This window comes from Coloeus monedula (genome assembly GCF_965178545.1).
Source record: "Coloeus monedula genome assembly, chromosome: 10".
NCBI classification, from domain to species: Eukaryota; Metazoa; Chordata; class Aves; order Passeriformes; family Corvidae; genus Coloeus; species Coloeus monedula.
The window spans coordinates 7,557,918-7,573,001 of record NC_138790.1 but is presented as its reverse complement, the minus strand read 5'-3'; positions in this window follow the sequence as shown (position 1 = coordinate 7,573,001).

The window sequence follows — 15,084 nt, the reverse complement described above, 5'->3', positions numbered from 1 at the left end:
ATCCAGTGCCAACAATCATTTGGCCCATAAAACCTCTCTCAGTCACCAGGAGCAGGAAGGAAGCAATTTGAAGAGGATGGCTTCCCAAGAGATAAAGTGAGAGTTATCTACGTCATTACTCTCTACATCACTCCTCCTGAGTGGAGGATTATGCACTCCTTGAAACACAGCTGCAAATACCACACATTAGAAAGACAAAGGATGTCTCAGCCAGTGCTGGTGGGGGACTGGTGGCTCAAAAAGCAACTGTGTTGAAGCCAGGAGGATTATCTGCTGTCTTTGGGGAGAGGGAGAGTAAAGGGGAAATGTACCTGTGGTATCCTGGTAGCTGAACTTCCCACCACCTCTACGTCATGCTGGCAGATGTGACTGGGACCTTGTGTCTCAAATGTTCAGACAGTTCTGCTAGAAGAGAGATTGCTTTTATATTGCTGGAAAGATTGCAGCTATTTCTTTGTTCCCCTGCCTTTTCTTCTGGAGTTTAATTTCATTTCTAGTTTCAGGTAAAAAAAGACTCATGATCACAGGATGTGCACAAATGTGTCTGTAGCTGTCTTTTGGTGCATCTGTTCAAGCCTTCTATCTCCTCTCCAAGCTTTGAGCACATTATTTCATTCCAACAAACACCAGTAATTCAACTGTGAGGCACAAATATTCAACGAATCAGGCTTCATGAACCCTTCTGCTCTCAAAATTACTGATTTCTCTTTGGTTTGGGGTGAATGCTAGGCAGCATTTTACTTTGCCTGTGCTGTTTTCACTCACCTTGTCATACACATCAAGAAAAGATGGTGCCACCAATCTTGAGAGCAGACAGGAAGAGAGAAAATGAGCTCTCAGCTCTTCTTTTTATTGAAAGCTCAGATGCAGCAAAAATATCCAGAAGAACACAGTTATATATCCATTTAGAAAGTAGAATGATCTTGGGACACATTACCAATTTATCACAGGCATTTAGATTGACTTTCTTACAAAATCTGTATTCATTCTACTAATCAACTAAAAATGCACAGTGGCCCCTCTAGATTCTAGGACAGAATTTTAAATCAAAGATTGTATTAGCTGGCCAACTCATTTTGGTACTCAAGAAAACCCAGGAGACAGTGACCAACAGTCCTTGCTTCATAAGCAGAATACTTAACCCAGGAAAAATATCTGTCCTTGGAAAGCTGATCACACATAGCCATAGATTATGAGGACAGAAAAGGGCACGTGTACAGATATGTACACAGATATGTACACAAACAGATATGTTTGCATCCCGAATTCTGAACCAACCCTCAAAAACCAAATACAGAACACCTTTCAAAGAGACAGCCTCTTTTGATCCCAAAACATTATTTCTGTTCAAACTATTAATTTAGAAGGCAGTCAAGAGAGAGAGAGATTTAGACACCAGAAAATAAACCACACAGTATTTTTTCAGAACACTTAACACAGAGAGTGCCAAATTTTCACCTGGCTCTCACAGTGAATATCACAGATCTTGATGCTGCATTTCTCATGAGTTTACAATCACACAGGATTTTAACTTTGTCACACACAGAGGAACTCTCAAGTTTTAACACAGAGTTCTACAAACATTGTTAAGCCAATAGGCTGCCCTGTTCTATTCACTTGTAACAACAGACAACAAGTACTAAATAGGTGAAGAAAAACCAATGTGTAAATTCATTGGAAAAAAAAATTTCCCATAAGAAAGTAGAATAGCAGAATGAAACTCGGGTTTTTACCTTGTGCAATAAACCATTTTGTCCAGCTCTGGTTAAAAAACCCACAAACAACTGTACCTGCCCATTGCCACATACATACAAATTAAGAAATTGCAGTTTCTCACTGTTTTGAATACAACAATTTTTCAGAGTTGATCTCAGCAGAACAGTAGGGAGACAACTAAAACAAACCATGCAACAAATGTAAGGCTACACACAACAAATATGTTGCACTACCCACTGCACTGCTTTCTGTATCTATTATTACTTTAATTGCTTTTATTCCTGCTTTCTGCCTATATTTATAGTACCAGCATATATTTTTGCCTTTCTCACATTTCATATATTTTTTCATTCACACTTCATCCACATACTTATGGTACTTTACTTTTCAGACTGTTCCAAAATGATCTCCCTGTCCCATGCTCTCACCTCTCCTTACAAAATGAATTTAATTTGAAATGTTACAGCCAAGGAAAATTAAAATAGAAAAATGAGAATTTGTGGAAAAGATGCAGAGGTCTCATCCAACCCTAACAATTCTGTGGTTCTATTTTACAGCTTTAAGACTGGATGTTATATTATGACCGTATCACACAAACACTACTGAATGCTTACCTTAATTCAGGGCAAGTTTGGTTTATCACATGATACCCACTCACAACTGCAATAGAGTTTAAGGAAAATTCTCAACATGCAATTTACTGGCTTGAGAGGCTTATATATACCCTATAGCTCTTAGTAACTGGAAAAAAAAGTGTTCTATTTTTAAAGATAAAACCCAATAGATTTTCAGCCTTAGGCACAGTTAATCAGATTCTGCAATCCACCTGTCAGTTGATGTAGGTCATTGCAGTTGTACTGATGTTATAATTATTCAAATTAATACATCACATATATTGAAATGCATTTATTATTGTTTAATCATAACAATTTAAGATAGCCCCATCTCCATAGTTTTGTTGGGTTTTTAAGATTGCAACAGTAATATTACTGAGAGATAATCAGTATAATTGTTAACCAGATTGTTAAAGTTTCATCCTGGTTTTAAAGAAGCTACATTACTTTTCATGTTTGAATAACTTTTGCCTAAACTAGAATTATTTTTGTTTGTTGTACCTTTTAAAATTTTCCTCACAGTCTTCCAGTGACAAAGTAATTCAATTAATGTAAAGTTAAAATCCAATTCAAACATATTTACAAAGCTTCATATTCACTTTCTAATAAAGAAGAGCTGTTTTTATAAAAAAAAATTTTATAGTGCAAATAAAAGAGCCTAAAATTTATCTTTTCTGCATGACCATGACAACATTCATGCACATACCTATGAAATGGGAGTAATCAGAATTACACTCCCTCTTACACGGCTTTAAAACACATGTGTTTTAAAGGTACTTCTTTTATTATTTTTTCTCCTGGATTTCAGGCAACTGAGAATCCTGCTTTTCAGTATTTTAAGTTATCATTCACTAATGTTAGGAAGAAAATATTTTCCCAAAGACTGATAATTCCAGCTTTGAACAAGTGCAGAAATTTAGTGAAGGGAGGCAATAAGAGCACTTCAGCTCCTGCCTTCCCCATCTCTGGGTGCTGCAGCACGCACAAGGATTTCCCGTGGCTGTGTCCCTCTGCCCATCCCTCTCTCCACGCTGGACTGTGCCCCCACACAATGGATTCTGGCCTCAGCACTGAACTATGGAGGGTCCTCCAGGAGGCACAAAGAGATGTCCCCTCAACCACAACAGCCCTGAACTGCCCCCCTCTCTTCTGCCTTCCACTTCTGGCTTTCATTCCCTGAGTGTCTCCAGCTCTTTTGGCTTCCTCTTAGGTGAAATTCACCTTTAGGCAGAAACTCCATCCCCTTTGTCCACCTTCAGGAAAGCTTTTCACAACCAGAAAGCTCACTGTGTGCTGCAGGATATGCCAAGACTGTATGTCTCCTACATGGGGTGTATCTGATCTCATCTAGAGTAAAACTCTCAGTTCACAGATATAATCCTTTCCCACTGCCAGTAATAATCACAAAGTGCCCCTTCCTGGGAGGTCAACATGTGAAACAGTGGCAAAATGACTGGACAGCTGCAGAAAGGAGTCCATGGAGACGCAAGGATGTCAAGACTACCTGATGTGTGGAAAGCCCCTGAATAGCAGTGCCAGAACCTGGCAGTTGGAAACCCAGTTCCATACAGAAACAGCCAGGAGGGCTGTGCTAGCCATGGGTTCCCAACAGAAGAGGTCCTGCTCCATAAGGACCAACAGCTGGGGAAACTTGGGAGCAACAGCCCAGGGAGCTGCAGTAAATTAGATTTACTGAAGGCACACAGTAACACAAAGTAACAGGGACCTAGTCCTGAACACACTGGCTTTGAACATGCTGTTCATTCATGGGTTTCTGTAAGGATTTCTGCATCCCCCATGGTCAGTTGTTCTCATACATTCATTTAACTCGTGGCATGTCTGACAGCTCAAAGTCTTTTGCTGACGTTCTGCACCACAAACAAATCAAAACTTCCTTCCCAATTTACTGCAGACACAGTGTTTTGCTCTGCATGGAAGAATAACCCTTATACAATGTATTGGATATCTACAGCATATGAGTCTAAAAACATATTTCCTTTCCTGTCTGATTTTTCGCTAGATACCATTATTATTATTATTAGTTTCTGCCAGGGAACCTTCCTCCTACCTTAAAGTCTCTACAAAACAGCCTCTGTTGCTACTTCAGGAGAGTTCCCTCATGTAAAGGTAATGTGTGCCAGCATAGTTGCATCCATCTCCTGAACACAAAAGCAAGACCATTAAAACAAGAAGAACATTTCCCTCCCCTAGCACAGCTGCAGCCCCATGAGGAAGTTTACAACACTGTTCTGAGGGGTCTGAACACTTCCTCTCCTCAGCCAGCACACAGAGATATTCTACGACATAAACCAGCCTGCAAAGTGGGGATCTTGTTTGCAGTGAGGAAAAGTTCCTTAATCCACCTCTGAATATTTAGTGTTAATTCCTTACAATAAATTGGTATAGCTGAGTAAACCTTTAGTAAATGTTACAACTGTACCCATGATGTCTGTAAATTCCCACTCCTCTTCTCTGTTTTTTCTCATTAATAATTTCTCGTGTTGCTGCTTCTCCTCGCCTCTGTTCCCAAGCCCTCTTTTACAGACTGTTTTGTTGTTTTACAAGACTTAGCCATCTTTCCCAAGACTCAATCCATTTTCACATCAGCTACACTAATTGGCAACAGACCTGACACATTTCTTGATTAGAAGTTAAAACACTTAGAACAAAGCTCTAAACCTTTAAAAGAGAAAAGGAAAAATGCAGTAAAGAAAATGTCCTCAATTAAATACTCTTTAAATGGAATTCTCCGGGAAGCAAAAGAAGATGGAAACCAAATTGTGAAAGACCACCCTGTTGTAGTGTTATTTAAATCCCTGGGGGTTTTATTTAAGAATCTGAGTGTTCTGAACTATAGTCTCAAAGCATTTCAAGCTTTTAAAGATATATAATATTTGTTCTATTGCCATGTAAATAGTTGCTTCAGATAACTTCAAAGCAGTACAATATTAGCTCTCTTGATAAAGATGCTGATGCTGTTTAAATGTTATGATAAAAGTTATATCACAAGTTATAATAAAATCTGTATCACATGAGGTTGATGTAATTTCTTTGTTGATTTGTAACTGAAAAGTTAGCAAAGAAAAATACATGAGAAATCACAGTTTTGTAAATTTGGTATTGCTACATAGATGTAGCAGCACTTTGTACTGATGCAAAACACAAATGAAGGCTGGTTCTTTCTGCAGCTGACAGACAGTAGTATTGCTTTAGGAATGGTGTCTGGATGGACCATTATTTTGGTCATGTTATTATCACATTTTCCAAAATTTTGTACTGTGTTATAATATAAAGTAAAACCAGCTAAAGAAAAAGAAAATTAAGCACTTAAATTTCGAAGTTGAGTATAGTCAGCTTATTCACATGCTTTGTGGAGTGTTTCTTTGTGGAGATTTTGCTTCTCAAAACATTTCAGGTTTTATTCTGATTAGCAATAAATCTGGTGGGGTTTGGTTTATATTTTTTTATCGTTGCTGTTTGTGGGGTGGAGGATAGGGTGTGAACAACAAAAAGCATCGCAAGGAGGAAAAAATCCAAAAAAACCCCATTAACAGATTGACCTAAAAAATCTTATTTTTGATGAGTTTTATGTCGGGTTTCTTTAAGCTGTAAATGAGTGTGACTCCTGGTTTTTACATCATGTTCCCATCTGAGAATCCAGACCAAAGAGTTGGCACTTGTGGATATCCCAAGAGCTGGCACAGGGTCTGAGCTGTGTCAGTTACACCCCTATACACATTCTGTAGGACTGTGTATGTTTGATCTAGTCTCAAATGGAGACATTAATTCTTCAATTTAAATCTGATTTAAATTTGTTTCATGCATCTAAAGACAGTGTTCATGTTGGCATCTTTGCAAGCTTAGAGTCCTATTAGATTAGTTAAATGGTTTGCTGGTTTATTTAAATATTTTCTGTATATTCCAGACTGCCAGAGGAGGGAAGTAGCCAGAGGCAATCCCACGGATAAGGACTGAAGCAATATGTACATGTCAGTCTGACTTTTCTTGCAAAGGCAGTGCAGTACAAACGCTCCCTACTAACAGGAACTTGCAAGTGCACAAGGTCAGGGCTTTGCAGGCCAGCTCTGAGCATCTGCACCTGGACAGGAGCTGTTTGGTAGCAGCAGTGCCACAGCAAGGGCTTGGGCAGTATCAGGGATGGAGAGGAGGTAACAGGTAGCTACACTTCTGACTCCAGCCCTTGCAGCAAAGATCCATCCCCTGAACTGCACCCATGGAAAGTTAAGATGTTCCTTAAAAGAAAAGCAAAGAGTCCTCAGCACCACGTGCTAAGAAACTGTAAGATTTCTTCTTGAAGGGAATTCACTGCCTGGAGGAACCTACACTAATACAGATATTTTGGACCATGACAAAAATATAGATACCTTTTTTTTCCCCAAATTGGAAGATACCACACGTGCATAACGATGAGAAACGTGTTGCAAAGTAAATTATGTGAACAAAAAAGTCAAATTGCATGAGCAAATGCATTGAAATGAGCAGAAAATGGCTCAGTTAACACCTCTCCTTCCTGCTCTTTTAATTGCTCCAATCCCTAAAACATGTCTTCAGTACTACAAGAAAAAGAGTACTAGTTAAAATAATGCTGAAAGGACCCTCTTAGCAAGATTTTCTGAAGTAATGTAAAAATAAATATACTAGAGAGAAAGCTTGTTAGACTTTAGAAAAAATTTAGTAAAGATAGGCCACAAACCAGCTTCTACATTAGGAAAGGTATGATATTTTGACAGTTTCTGCATTAGGAAAGGTGGTATCTTTTCATTAATTCTACCTAGCAACTACAAGGAGGGTTTTTCAACAATACAATGAAATGTATTGAAAAACAGATACTTCTCTGGTAATATTCTTCACTGCACAGCTTTCTACTCTAACATAAACCAGAATATGTTCCTCCATGTCTCAGGAAATAGAGGAACATGATTTGCATAGATATATAGATCTGGCCACAAAGTAGTTATTCAACCTGTTCTCTGTGATAACCAGTGACAGGATCTGAGCAAATGGCACAAACACAAGTCAGGAGAGATTTTGGCTGGATATCAGAAAAAGGTTCTTCCCCCAGAGGGTGGGTGGGCACTGGAACAGGCTCCCCAGGAAAGCGGTCACCAAGTCTGACAGAGTCCAAGAAACATTTGGGCAACGCTCTCGGGCACACAGTGTGACTCTTGGGGATGGCCTTATGCAGCGCCAGGAGCTGGATTTTTATGATTCTTGGAGTCCCTTCCAACCAAGCATATTTTGTGACTCTATGATTCTACTTCCCATAGATACACAGCAGGAAAGCAGAGTTAAAAGTCAACAAAAGGGTAACAGAGAAGCCAGACCACTGTACAAATGTGCATTCTCCATGCAGAATTATTCTCACTCTCAAGCTGAATATAAATTCCCATAGAGAGTGAGGGATATAACAATAAAAGCACTTTGACTTCTAAGATGAGGAGCCTACGTGTTGAGTAGGGAGCAGATGTTTGTGTGTTCAAAGGGACACATTGCTGTTGTTCACTCCTCTGGTGGAGAGAGCTTTGCCACAGCTCCAGTTTGCCAGGAACTTGAATTTATGGAGTACTTTCAGTTTTCTTTTGATAATCTGCCCCCTTAACAACAAAATGGGGGCATGGAGAGAGGAGAATGGCCTTGTTATTTGTTATTTCTGTGGTCATCATACTTGGAGACCCTTCAGAGAACAGTTCTTACCTTTCTCAGAGGTGCAGACAACAAAACAAAAAGGAACTTTTCCCCAAAGCATCCAAATTTAAGTATGATTTATGCACATTTCCTGGGTGCTGTAAAATCTCTTTTCCTTTTCCAATCATTTTAATACACACTTCATTTCTCCCATCAAAGAGGACTCTTATAGAGGCAGGTGCTTAGACATATCCACCACAGCAGCATCCTGTGGCTGACATCATGCACTCCTAGCAGGTCTCAGGACCACCAGATCCAGCTGGTCCCAGAACACACCACGGCATGAAAACTGCCAATGTAGAGGAATAACCACGAAAAAATCCTAAAAAATACTACTATAAAAGTAGTAGAAATGTAGCAGAGCAGAAATGTAGCAAGTCCTTTCAAAAAAATAATTTATAAACCTTCCATTTATTTTTGAATCCTACCTCTTTAGGTAAGAAGGTGCCAAAGAAGCATTTGAACACTAAATCAGAGATGCTTACGCTGGCTGCTGTTGCTCTTTTTTCCCCATCTTTTACTATATATATATATATATATATACACACACACACACACACATGCAATCAGGAAGTGGAGAGTCACATCTCATAAATGCTGCTGAGTGCCAATAAGAACTCTGCTATTTGGATGCAGTTCTCAATTTCCTGAATCTGCAAAACTAAACCAGTAACCTCAAGAGAGTCTGCTTTGGGGGCATTGCCAGCCCAGCAGAAATCATGCAATCCTGTGTCACTAGCCAGTTTTATAGTGGTCTGGTTCAAGGTTGTTGGTGCTTTTCCCCTGCTTCTGTATCACTGAGGATGTAGAAGTGCAAAAATGGGAACAAAAAATAAAGGGCAGGGAAATGGAACACTTTTTTGGAATGTCAGATGTTGGTTCACATTAGGTTTGAATTGGGGTATGAGGGACTGCTTATGATATTATTTCATCCAAGCCATTGAATTTTATTTTCTGTAGGGATAAAAGAAATGTTTGAAACAGAAATTATCAACATGTTTTCCTTTTTATGCCCACTCAGACTGTTAATTATATTGTGAGGATTTTATACTCTTGCTATAGTGAAATCTCTGCCATGAGTACTTTTCCCTCACAAATCTGGAAACAAGATATTGTAGAGGACTTGGGTTTGGCTTGGGTTTGTTCAAACTGAAGTTGGTTGAACAGTTCTTACCAATTTCTACTGTGATGTATTATTATTCCTGTGTTGGACACCACAGAAGACTATCACTCATACATGAATTTTAAACACTGATGTTTATCAACATTCCTTTCAATTAAGTGGTATATTCTCTGGTTTCTGCTTTTCAAAGCCTCCATTTACAATTCTACAACAAAACTAAGGAGAATGCTGGGCTTTTGTTAGAATTACACCAGATGGTTGATGTAAACCTGGAGATACAATCTCATTCGCCACAAAATTCTTTAAGAGTTTTCCATATAGATATCAGACAAACGGTACTAATCCTTCCAGTGCTCTTGGTGTGTGTCAGACAACATCCAAAGAGTAGCTCAAGGAATGTGCCAAATCACTCGAGAAGGAAAGAGGATCCCTTACGGTACAAGAGCCTGAACCAGGCAGGACAGAGGAGAAAGAGTGACCTCTCCTGGCACCGTGGAAAATCTAAAGCTATTTCCTGTCAGAAACAAAGGGGTTGGAAGAAAGAAGCGAGTTGGATTGGAACAAATAAAATTTTTTTTCAAATGTAAACATTGTTCATCTCACAGGGAAATTCAAATCCTCACCTGAGTTTAGGAGGTCCATAACAATGAGCAAGCAATGAGCTGACAGTTTGGTAAAGTTTAATGAGGATAATTATTAATAAAAACCAGCTAACATGCCCTGAAAAAGCTTTCTGCTGGGCTTTGTATGATCATTTGGACTAATTATTTTTGATGTTTTGCCCATCAAATAACGAATGTGCAGCTTGTGAAATGTCAGATATAATTAGAACAAATAAAGCTATAGCATGAACATCCAAAAAGACTCCAATACCTATTAGCAAAAATTCTCCTTAGGAGCCATTTACACAGCACCAGCGGCAGCATTTCACAGGTAGGAGAGTTGGCACAGAGGTAACAGACAAATTTTGAAGTCAAACAAAAGTTCTTGAGAGATTACAGACAGGTAATAGTTCTCTGTGCTTTGTTAATGGTATCCTTTTACAGATCTTAAATAAGTGCCTTAATTTCACTGGGATCCAGTGATAAAACAGGGCCATAAGAATAAGATTTTTTATTTTTCTTATCATCTGCCATAGAGTAACATATGTGGCATCTCTGCTAAGTTAAATAATGATTTCCTGAATCCCTGTTGGAATCAGTTAAAGGTATAGAATACACATATGCAAAACAGGATATTGAATTCACTGCTCCAATCAGCCTTGCTCTGTGTGTTCTGCATTGCTGTGGGGTTATTACTCCAAGGCTCACAGGTTGCTCAGAGGACTCCCCCCCTTCTTTCCTCTCTTCAGAAATACTCAAGACAGCATCCCTTCCCAGTGAAGCAGAAATTATTTGCTCATTTGCACCACCACCTTACCAGCATTGTTTTTAATTAACTGATTACCCCACTTTGTGCCCGACATGCAGCCAGTATTCGTTTGGAAGAGCAGAGAGCCAGGTTAAAGAAATCAGCATTGCTGTCATGTAACTCTGTTTTCAACCTGCAGTGGGAACATCTGGGAATTTAGAGCAAACAAAATATCCAAGATATTTTTGATCTAGTCAAACTCAAGTAAGGAGCTATGTGAAAAGCCCTATGATGTCAAAAATGCTGGAGTTATTAAAGAAAATAAGATCCCTGAGGTTCAACCACAGAATTCTCCATTGAATACCAGGCTCCAAGATCTAGACAAGAACAGAGCAGTGAGAACTTGACAATGGAAGAAGCTCTGCAGCTTGGAATTTAATCCTTTGCATCAAAAATCACAGTGTTTAAAGACAGAGTTTTGATTCAGTTCAAGAAACACCTTTTTCTTCCTTCTTCCAATGCCAGGCAAAGATACGTACACATATGTTATTATGGTAATGCAACTTCTGAAGAAGCCATAGCTACAGCTCAACCTCCACAGTTCCACTTAGCCTCTTAACCATCCTATTTTGTTCTACAGGAAATACCTTTCATACTTATTTCACCAAGTTTTGAATACTTCTACAATGACCTCTCAGTATTCAGGGGAGAATTCTCTTGCCCTGTTCAGCTTGGTCAGCAGGTTCAGAGCTCTGTTTCCTGGCACCTCCTGTGGGTGAGCGCCCTGCAGCACCCACCATGCACTGGTGTGCAGAATTTCTGAGGTGCAGAAATTCATCTCCTGCCCAGGGTCCAACCAATGCAACCACAAAGCCATCCAGGACAATATCTTTGGGCTCTTCCAGAACACCACCAGAAAAAAAGCTGCTATTCTGGCTAGACAGGAAGTCAAAGAATATTGCCAAAAGAAGTAAGAAATCAGACTGTTTGAAACACTAATGCATGCACTGAGATTCCTGCCATTATGGGTAGGAATCTTGCGGTCAGAATTATACTGGGGACCAGTGACCCTGATTCTTAAAAGAAATGGGGAAGAGAGGCCAAGAGGGAACAAGGAAAAGGGGTATGAAGGTAGAACTTTTCCATTAGAGAAAAATACTTAACACTTGCCACTGGAAAAATATTATGAAACAAAATGCCAGAAATCTTTCCAAGATTGTCCTGTCACATCATAAAACACTGAGTAGATCACAAAGACTCTAAAGCCTTCTGTCTGCAACTGTACCCTGAACCACTTACAATATTTTATCATATTCTCCAGTGCTGCTAGAAATCAAAAATTGATATACCATCCAACCTAAACAAGATGCAGCAATCTACATTCATTCAAAAATTATTTTAAAAATTATAGAAACCAGCCATAGATGACAAGAGGTACAGATTGATATTGCTGCCATCAGCACGAACTACAGCTAAACCACAAGAAAGAAAATAAATTGTATTAAAAGCAATCAATCATATGCAAAATCAAATACAGCAAGCATATTACTCTCACGCTGCCAAATACAGCCTGTCAAGCACAGAAAGTTCTAATGCAGGGGTCTGTGCTGAAACCAGCTGTGATTCCTACGACACTGAGATCCAGAAGGGATGGGGGAAGATCATCCCTGTCATTTGCAGTTGCCAGAACAACCATTAAGCCAAGAGGAATGAAGAAAGCCCAATAACCAGGGCTTATCCAGTTTTCCCATTTCTGGAATTTGCAGATACTAATCCAGTGACATTCTGCTCAGCTTTGTCTCTTCTCTGTAACTAAAGGGAGCTTTTTTAAGTAGCAGTGACTGTTCAGCATTGTTTTGCACCGCCAGTTTAGTCTTCTGCATCTCTTTAGTTACACAAAATCAATATATCAATATTAAAATTAAACCCATGTTCCTACGTTATTCTTGCCATTCTATACTGAGTATTTGGAAATAAGCATTCAGGGGTTAAAGTCAACTGCTATTAGCAATTGTGTAACTGCCTAGGAGAGAGATTTGTCTTTAGCTCAAAATAAATGCTTCTCCGAAAAAAAAACAATGCTAGTCAATGTTCCCATAACAGAGTCACTGTAGGGAATGATCTGAATGAGCTGATCCACCTTACAGAATATCCTACATTTTGAGTCCATGTCAGAGAGAAGCAGCTGCTTTCCCAAAATAGCTAAAATCATTCTCTGGCACTGCTGCCTCTTCCAAATGTTTCTGTGATTTTTGTCTGCTTTTGATCTGAGTGATGGAATAATTTTCAGTGAAGCTGCTGTAGTAAATTTCAGCCCTCCCTTGTTCATCTTGAAAGTGTGCAATCTTTAAAACACACACACTTTCCAATCAGATCTTTCAAAGAATGTTATTTTATTTGTTTCTTTGGGGATTTTTTAATCCCAGCAAGGAATAAACTAAGTAACAAATTTCTAGTACATTTTATCAAAGTAGGAACGAAAGAGCTAGAGAATTATCTGTGATATATCATAATTCTTTTCTGAGATAATTACAAAAACATTACCAGGCATTCAGGTAATTTCACGTTCCCTAAATGCATACAGATGGTTGTCTCTGAGCTACTGCACTTTGAATTTCAAGGAAAACAGCCTCTGTTTGCCCTGAACTGCTGCTCTGCTCACAGAATATATTAGATATTAAATTTCAGATGCCTCTTTCTTTAATAAAATGACACAGACAGTCCAATCCAGCAAAATTCTGCACTTAATGGCCTCTTAAGCTATTCAGTGCTTTACATAAATTGATCAGGTGCATGTGAGGTGATTCCCACAGCAAAAACAGTCTCTCTGGCAATTTGAAAAATGTGCAGCAATGAGGAACTTTCTATTTAGCAGCCGAGAAAAGACCATTTTATCATCAGCAATATCAGCCCCTGCAGTGACTGAGAGCAAAGAAAGGTAGACTCTGATCACATCTTTAGGCTGGGCTACAAATGAGTACCAAAACCTAGAACCAGAGTAACACTTTCCTAAACACCGTTATCCCCTCAGTACTTGGAGGGCACCCATCACACACTGCAGCTGGGAAAGCAGTGACCATTACTTGATCAGAAATGTGGAGTGCAGAGCTTGGCTGCTGTGCCAGCACAGTCCTAACAAGGATATTCAAAGGTGTCAAAATGTTCAGGGTCACAATGCTGATGCTGGAGGGGCATTTACAGAGATGGGTTAAATTCAGCAGTCAGTAGTCCTCAGACATGAGTGGTCACCTAGTTCAGTAAGGAACTCTCCTTCACTGAAGCATTGCACAACATTTTCCTAAGAATGCAGAGTGGTTCTGCGGACCACAGCCAGCATGAGGACATCTGACCACTACAATAGTTGAGAGGACGAGGAGGACCACGATGAAGTTTCATCAGTCAAGATAATTGGGTCTTCTGCCACGACTGACTTCCTCCCTGCATCTCTCACAAAACTGGGAGCTACCACGGTTCAGAACACACTTACTCTCAAAACATTAATCCATTTCATTCATGCAACACCCTGTGTATGGATACATTTCCTGTGAGAAATAAGTTACAATCCAGCTTTTCTATGTCTCCTGTAGCAACAGGACATCATGGACCAGGCAGAGCAGCCCCAGCCTTTGTGGAATTGTCTGGATTTCTAGAGCATGCTCTCTCAATTCAGGAGAAATCCATTTCTACTGTGTGCTGCATTCTGGTGCCTCCCCCCAAATGCTAACTTAATTCAGCCCCTGGAATGGGCAGATCACATCCTGCTGCACTCCATCCCTTATCTTCTCATCCCTAAGGCATGAATGCAAATGTTTGGTGGGTGGTAAGTGGCTAAATTCATTAGTGGTTACAAAATATGTTGTGATCCTCAGCTGGAAAGATCTGTGTAACTGCAGAATAATGTATTATTTGCTTTGGCGGTAGCACTCCTATTTTGAATCTGGCAGTGAATAATTGGCAATTGCTTGGCCAAATATAGACAGCCAAAAATAATAGTCACCAATGCCAAAAGAAAACTAGAGCAAAAGAACCAATTATTTAATCACAGAAACTATTTTCATATAACGAATAAAATATTTAAATAAAGTATATGATGGAAAAGATACACATTTGAAGGCATCCACGATATGAGCTTTGGTCATAATGAAATAGATGTGAGGAATTACAAGTATTCTACAGTATTTGTTGAGCTGAAATCATCTCTGTTTTTCTCTGTGCTGTGCTCATGCCCTCCAAACAAGGTCAGGCTTGTGGAGGATGCCCCTCACTTCCCCAGCCCAGGTTCTCAGCTTGGTTTAGACAGATGAAACTTCACTTTAACTGTCATGAATTTATGTCTAAATCATTCGTTTGTCATCTAATTTAACTTTTATGAGGAATCACTTTAAAAACTGAAATAATTCACTTGTAATTTGAATTTTTATGAAAGATTAATGCAGTTCAGAAAAAAAAAGTTCAAAAGATAGACTGACTCAGAACTGTCTGCTTAAGATTATATAGAAATCCAATCAGTTACATTCTCTGCTCAGACTGAACCTGCACCAAGTTTCCCAATAACTTCCTAAGAAGGTTTTATTT